Source organism: Lactuca sativa, chromosome 9, assembly GCF_002870075.4.
Source record: "Lactuca sativa cultivar Salinas chromosome 9, Lsat_Salinas_v11, whole genome shotgun sequence".
In the NCBI taxonomy this organism is placed as follows: domain Eukaryota; kingdom Viridiplantae; phylum Streptophyta; class Magnoliopsida; order Asterales; family Asteraceae; genus Lactuca; species Lactuca sativa.
This window is the reverse complement of record NC_056631.2, coordinates 69168901-69177534: the sequence shown is the minus strand read 5'-3', so window position 1 is coordinate 69177534 and position 8634 is coordinate 69168901.

Here is an 8634-nt window from a genome sequence, read left to right as displayed (position 1 = left end):
GAAGAAAAGTTTAGTTTAGAAATAGAAATAGTCCTTAATAAAACACCCAAATGTAGTATTAAGGCTAGGACCCAATCTCAATATATTATACTTAGAAGAGGTATGTTGTAATCTAAGTAATAACATATTTGAAAGGCAGGTGAATGACGATTCACCAATTTCCACCAAAGACGAAATATTAAAAATATTTAATTTGGTTCTTAGAAACTCCTAGATTCTTTTGAGATTCAATGAACTTTTCAAAGGCATGTTTCAATCTCGTGTGTGCCCTCCAAGTTTTGTTATTAGGATGCCGAGGATCACAAAACGAGGTGTGAAGTAACCATGCAAATTACTTGGTACCCTTAATGTATTACCCCTCAATCGACGTGCTGGTTAACCACACACGCTCCGTCGATACTATGATAAACATTAATTCACCCTTTACCTACCTTGTTAAGTTCAAGTTAGTGTGTCGGTTAACCACACACGCTCCACTAACGACTTAGACAAAGTGTAAAGTCTAATTTCATGGATTAGCACCTTATTCGCATTTTTCCTAAAGTAACTAAGATTGGGAATTTAATAAAATATTTAGTTACTTTATAATTATCATTATACTTTTAATGAGAATTTATAAGTCCTTGTCTTAACCGTTTGACTAACGACCGTCCACCAGTCAAGCAAGCGGTGGGTGAGAGTGGACACCCATTAAGTTGTCATTTTATAGGCAACAACCTTATACCCACCTTATAGATTGGCTTCGTGAATGAGGCGTACTAGCGGTAAGACGACTTTGATCTTATACATATATATATATATATATATATATATATATATATATATATATATATATATATATTATTAACTTATAATATTATAAGTATAAGGGTTGAATTTTAACTTTTAAAATTCTAAGGGTTGGAACTAAAGTTTTAATCAAGACTTCACTTGTTCCAAAACTTGGGGGCATGTTTTGTAAACTTTCAAAACGTTTCATTTCTTGTAACTTATGAGTTAATTAGAGTATTAAAAATGAAGACTCTTCATTTTTATAACTCATGTGTTCTTTTAATGGTTTTAAAACAAAGTGACTTTTGGTTTTCCATAACTTGAGGACAAGTTATGGACTCCATTAAACTTGAGAGAATACTCTCACACAACACCAAATGCAAAGAATAAACTTGAGAGAATACTCTAACACATGAAAAATCGGCCAAGCCCTCATGTTTCTTAGTGTAGCCGATTTTGGGGAGAGTTGCATTACTTATAAAGTGTGTTGCACTAGGTAAACCCTAATGTAACATGACTCTTCATTTCTTGATCCATGGGTTAACTCCATGGAGCATCCTATGGGTGGAACCCAACTTGATAATCCATGTAGTCTCTTAGCCCACTATATAAGATATGGAAGATTTACAAAATCTACCCATATATTTAATTATTTATCTTTTGATCACTTAATTAATTCTAAATTAATTCTTGATCAAAACTAATTAAACAATATTATTAATATATTAGAAGTTATAACATATTAATAAACCATATGTGTTATTTCTCTCATTTAGTTTATCCAATTGCATGGTGCCATGCAACCCAAATGGACCATGCCCGGTCGGGTCAAGTACTTACCAGAAATAGTTATGGACTTAGACACCTTATCCAACACTTAGAAGGCCTTGAAGCTTGCTGAGAGTGACCTCCTCCTTGTTCATATGATAGGTCATACGAAACTGATCATAACAAGAAGGTAAATAGTGTAGAATTATATATATATATATATATATATATATATATATATATATATGGCCAACTCTTCATCAAAATTGACATTCAATTTAAGCAAGCGGTCAACAAATCTCTACATCTTTTGTAAGTGGGCCATGATGGGTTCACCATCCTTAATTTTGGTTGTGATCATGGAGGCAATGATCTCATACCTCTCCTGTCGAGCACTTTGATGGTATCTTTACAACAAGTCTTGATACATTTCAAAAGGATAGTAGTCCTCATAGGACTTCTACAGCTTAGTAGTCATGGTAGCAGTCATTAGACACGACACTTTGTCGCATCCCTTTTAGGAGTAGTATGTTTAGCGATTTGTTCGGGAGTAGTATTGGTTACATTAATATCCTTAAGCTCTTTATCTACGACATATTCTTTGTCCTCATAGCAAATAGCCATTCAGATGCATCGAATCCATTCATGGAAGTTCAAGCCATCGAAAATGACCCCCCCCCCCACACACACACACACATAAGTTCATGAGGCAGAAAGATCCTGAAGGGATTGGGTTGGAAGCAATTTTTTGGGATAGAAATCTGAAAAAAAAAAAAAACAAGAACAAAGTTTAGGTTAGAGTATAACTCTTAATAATACACCCAAATAAAATATTAAGGCTAAGATCCAACACAATATTGAAAAATATTTGAAGGTAGGTAAATGACGATTTACCAATTTTCACCATGAAAACGAAATAGATTATTAAGTTTTAATTGGATTGAAATTCCTAGATCCTTTGAGATTCATTGAACTTTTCAATGGCATGTTTAAATCTCGATTGTGCCCTTCAAGTTTGTGACTGGGATGTCGATGATCACAAACAAGGAGTGAATAACCATGCAAATTATCATGGTACACCCAATGTTACAAATCACCTAATCAATGTGCCGGTTAACCACACACGCTCCATTGATCTATGATTAACATCAAATTACACCCTTTGCCACACATTTTCAGTCCCATATTAATGTGTCGGTTAAACACACACGCTCCACCAACGACTTAACAAGGTGCAAAGTGTAATTTCATGGATTAGCACCATTTTCACATTTTTCCTAAAGTAACTAAGATTGAGAATTTAATAAAAAGTTTAGTTACTTTATTTTTATCATTATAATTTAAATGAGGGAGAATTAATGTCCTATCCTACCCGTTCGGCAAACGACCCTCCACCAGTCAAGGAAGCGGTGGGTGAGAGTGAACACCCATTAAACCACCATTTTATAGGCAGTAACCTTATACCCCCTTATAGACCGGCTTCGTGAATAAGGCCTACTAACGGTAAGACAGACTTATCTTATATATATATATATATATATATATATATATATATATATATATATATATATATATATTAAACTTAAAATATTGTAAAGCAAAGGGTTGAATTTTAACTTTTAAAACTCTAAGGTTTGGAATTAAATTTTCATTAGTGTGACTTAACAAATTCTAAAACTTGAGGGCAAGTTTTCAAACATGTCAAAACTCTTCATATTCATAACTTATGAGTTTAATGCAATTATAAAGAAAAGACTTTTCATATTCCATAACTTGAGGACAAGTTATGGAGTCCATTAAAGGCATTTAGATCATTATTTTAATTAACAAAATAATCAAATAATTCATACATGATCTAATTAAACTCATAAGAACAAGATAATTCATATCAACAATCTTCAAGAAATTAGCCTAATCATATAAACTAATAAAATCTTGAAATTATGACAATTATATTTCAAATGGGCAAGCATGATCATTACCATTTCAAAAAACATATTTCATGGTTCAAAAAACAGTTTGGGGTAATGATCCTAATCCAATTCTAGCCAAAACTCGAAATTCTGCACACAGGAGCACCAACTCGGCGAGTGCATGAACTGGACTCATCAAGTTGGTCAGTTTCTGAGTGGACTCGGCGAGTTCACCAGTCAGAATGCAGAAAATCGATTTTTTCAACTTTGAAAACCAATAAGCATCAAGTATAACAGAAAATAATCCTAGGCTCTAATATCACTATTGGGTTTTGAGCACTATAACACTACTATGGTGCACATGCAATCCTAAATGCTTTGGATCTATGTTTTCTCTAATTATACATGCATATTTTCAATTTTCCAAAGCATTGTCCAAACTAGCATACATTTGAACAATTGAAAGATACAACTAGTTATATGACTTACCACTTAGAAGGACTTGTAGTTTTTGACCTTTGAAAGCTTGAGCACCTCAAGTGTGATGCCTCTAATGGTTCATAAGCCCCAATATGCAAGAGGAGGCTTGAGAGAATAGATTATTAGCACAAAATCAACTTCACACTCTTGGAATGGATGGTGTAACCGATTTTGGCTCTAGGAGGGGATTATTTATAATGTAGCAAGTGTTAGGGTTACACCTTGTAAACCCTAATGATCCATAAACGTTCACATTCTTATGCTCCATGGGTTTATCATCCATGGATTATAGCCCATCTACAAAATCATGAATCATTTTCCCACACTATAAGAATCATTGATTTACATAATCAATCCCCATATATTTAATTTGTCTCTTCTGACCACAAAATTAATTCCAAATTAATTCTTGACCAATACTAATTAAATAATATGATTTAATAGTAATATATTATACTTGTAATATATTAATACATCATAAATAACATTATTCTCAAAAGTCCATCCTATCAAATTGCACTGGTGAAGGCAACCTAGAAGGACCATGCTATAATCGAGTCAAGTACATCCCAGTTATGGGATTAAACATCAAATCCAACAGGACCCTCCTCCAATCCTCCTGGTAACTAATCTCTCCCTTTTCTCTTGTTTTAAGCTTTTTATAGTTGTGTCTTGGAAAAAATATTTGGACAAAGTTTAACTTGGTTGGTGACCCTACGTGGTCTTTTTAAGTCCGGATGTGTTTGGTAGACAATTTACCTTGGTTTGTAATTTAATGGTATCTTTTACTCACAACTTTATCGTTTTGGTCCCAGATGGTTCATGTTGGCCACTACTTTAATTTTTCCCCAAATATTGATGTTGGCCTTTGAGGTACATTTGTTCATGCTTTTTCCCATTAAGGGGATTTCTTTCCTAAGGCTTGTGATGGCCTTAGGAATTGGGTGGTAATGGTTCCTTTTTGCATGGTAGTGTATTAAAAATTGCAGGATACTCTCCTTTGGTAGTTGAACGTTGTGTATAGTTAACCAAAGTTTGTTGCCTTTGTCCCAAGATTTCACACTTGTAAACTCGGGGCTCCTCCTTCTCTCAAGTCATTGGCCTGTATTTTTAGGCCGAGGCCTTGGCTAGCCATTTTTAAATGAACCTTGACATGTTCACTTTTGTCAGGGTATTTCCTTTTAAGTAAAGTTTTCTAGTTAAACTTTAAGACTTTGTTCTAAGTCTTGGGCCAATGATAGTTGTACTTTGGCCCTAGTCATCTAAGTTAAGTCAAGATCGTCACCTTGAGGCATTTAGGACTTAGATATTTTTTTTATATCAAGGAAAATTTATGAACCTATAAAGCATTTGTTCATGTCATGGGCAAAGGTAATGGTCCATTGAGTTAGTTTGATATGTTTTAGGGAAAGGTTATGAGCCTTTAAAGCCAATGGTTGTATCCTTACATCGATTATTGTCACACCCCCAAACCAGAATGGCCGAAACATTCGGGGTGGGTGACTTCACGTAGTATCATAACAGTTGAATATTGTAAAGAAAGTAACCACAACCATCATATATATAACAAAAACTTACATTGTTACGTGTAATACATGTTTCAAAAGAATAATACAATATGATGATTTAAAAGGTTTTGATAATAGATGCCTTAACATTTCTTCTCCAAAAGTTGATGTACCTGTGTTACTAATTCCCTGAGAAATACAAGTAGTTTTGAAAAAGTGTCAACAATTAAGTTGGTGAGTTCATAAGTGTTTTTGTACTGAAAGTTGCATGTCTTTTAGTAAAAATAGATGAATGTGTTTTCCAGAAAATCCAATATTTTCTACATATAGTTTGAAAAAGTCCCAAAGGTTAGAGTGCATTAGTATCTTTCGTGCCCAAATGATGAAAGTAAGTTTATACTCAAAATAATGTGTTTACTGAATGCATTCAAGAGTCTCATAAATCAAACTTATTTTCATACTTCCGTGTGAGTTTTATAACCATGCTATTGACCTAGACTGCTTGTAACAACGTTCTTCAGGCGTTGAAGTGTTATGACGTTTGTCACCCCAGACCCGTCGGTCTAACCGTAGCTAACAGTTTAGGTGCAGGATTGTCAATCCTGTATAGATCTATACACAAGTATCACGCTCTCCCTCCAAGAGATTATGGTTTATAATACAGGACTTGAAATGCATACTTGAGTGTACGTTGAAGTTGAATATCTCACAACACTTAATATTTATAGATTTACAAAAAAGAAAGACTATATTTCATGTAGATGAAAGTATTTCATTTTCACAATGTTTAAGTAAAGATGCGATGAATAACCCGAAAACTATACCCATTATAGTTTCTCCGAAAGTGTGTTTCATTTGGTGATAAAAACTCGATGTAATACTAACTTTGCATGTAAAGTAAAATGTCGATATTGAAGTATTTAAAAATGTAGATGTTGTTTTTAAATCTATATAAAGCGATATGTTTTCTCGTATTGCACTTGTATTCCCCCCCCCCCCTAAAACATGAAAAACACGTGAAAAAGTAAGGGTATGAACTCAATTGGAAAGTGTGACTATTCGAAGAAAGCGAGCTTTTTCTCTGGCGGCACTTCGACTGGAAAGTGGCGAGATTCTCGGGAATCTCGGGGCTTCAGACCTTCATCGGGGCTGGGGTATGAAACCGGGAAGTCGGGATCGTCTCGGGATGCTAAATGTGGAGTAAGAATGATAGAAAAGGACGAAATGGGAAAGGAAAGTCAGAGGTCTCGCATCCTATTTATAGGTGAGGAACACTGCCCTCGTACGTTCGGCGTACTCCGAAGTACGCGGGGCGTACCTCGTACGCTGGGCGTACCCTCGTACACGGGGCGTACTCGTGCGTCACGGCTTACCACATCATCGACTGCTGGACCTCAGACCGGATGGGGCGTAGAGGTGTAGGGGCGACGTGGCCGATGCGAGACCCTCCATTCAGTACGCTGGGCGTACTCCGAAGTACGTTGGGCGTACTCCTTCAGATAAGCTTCGTAATATGTGGCAAAAACTTCAAAAATGCGTAACTTTAGCATACGAGCTCCGTTTTTGATGTTCTTTATATCCACGCGAAGGTGAGCAAATACTCTACAGCTTTCATTTAGACTTCGTCGGCTAATTTTGATTCTATTTTTAATTATATTTTATTTAATAGGCCGGGACACGATAATTCCGTTAAAAATCCATAACTTCTTTATGCGACATCCGTTTTCGTCTGTCTTTTTACCATTGCACTACTATTGTAGAGACCTTCAACTCTCGTTTAGGTTGTGTCGGCTAAAAATCGCTCGATCTTTATTTCAAGTTTTTAGCTGTCTACCGTTGTTATGAAGCTTAGAAAATTCATAACTTTTTCATACGAAGTCAGGTTTGGGCGTTCTTTTTATGCACATTCACGCTTTAACATAATCTGCGACTTTCGTTTAGATACCTAAGGCTAAAAAGCATTTTATTGAAGTTTCATTTTTTATGTTTAGCAGTGTTTTACCGAGTGTGTCGTGGATTTTTCGATTGGTCATAACTCCTTAGTTATAACTCGGATTTGAGTGTTCTTTATGTTTTTGGAAACATTGGCACAACATCCAACACTTTATGCATCCCAATTAAGATTTTAGAACACTTCATTTTGAAGCTAATTTCGTTGATTCCAAATAGTTCGTTATATTTGACTTTTTGAATGTTACATTGATTTGAAAAATATCGGGTTGTCACAATTATGCTCAAGTGATATAGATGATCGGTCCTTTGTTATCACTTGGTAACTATGCACAACCTCTTATTGAAATGATATCAAGCTTTAATAATAATAAACATCTGAATTGTTTTCGAAAGTAGTCAACCTTCATCATTATATTGATAATGTTTTTGAAATATCAACACAGTATGAGGACAAAAATGACAAAACTTTGACTCGAAAATTGGCCTAGAAGTAGAGGTAATTGTTCGGGTGTGATTATCCAATTGGAGTTAGATTACATTGCATTTCCCTTGACGTGCCTCATTCTGTCTTCTCTCCTTGCTTTAGGAATAAAACCGGTGCAAATTGTGCGTGTTCCAAGTCTGGGGAATGGGCCTCCCATCTTGTGCTTCCAAGACATAAGTTACGTTTTGGTGTGTATCCACTATCTTGTATTGGCCTTCCCCGGTGACACTTAGCTTTCCCTGGGGTTGCACATACTTGGATTCATTTTTTCTCAACACCCATTCTCATACCTTGAAATGATTTACTCGTACATGTCGATTGTAGTAATTTTCGATGTGAGTTTTGTAGGCAGTCTGTCGAAGTTAGGCTGCTTTGTGTTTCTCGCCAAGTATGTCTAAGTCTTGACCTTGTCTAACTTGATTGGTGTTTACATTAAAGCCCGCCACTCGTAGTGACTCGACAAGATTTTAGGTGGGGGCACCACCTCTGCTCCGTATGTTAGGCTAAAGGGTGTTTCCCTGGTACAGGATCTCGAGGTCGTACGATACAACCCGAGCATTGTGGGCAATTCTTCAACCCATTCTCCCTTAGACCTTATTAGGCGCTTTTTATGGCCATTGATGATAGTCTTGTTTGACACCTTTGTTTAGATGTTGGCTTGGGGATGTGCCATTGAGGTGAATCGGCGATGTATTTGCTTTTCTTCACACCATTCCTTGAAGGTACTTCCTTCAAACTGAGTGCCATTATTGCTAAT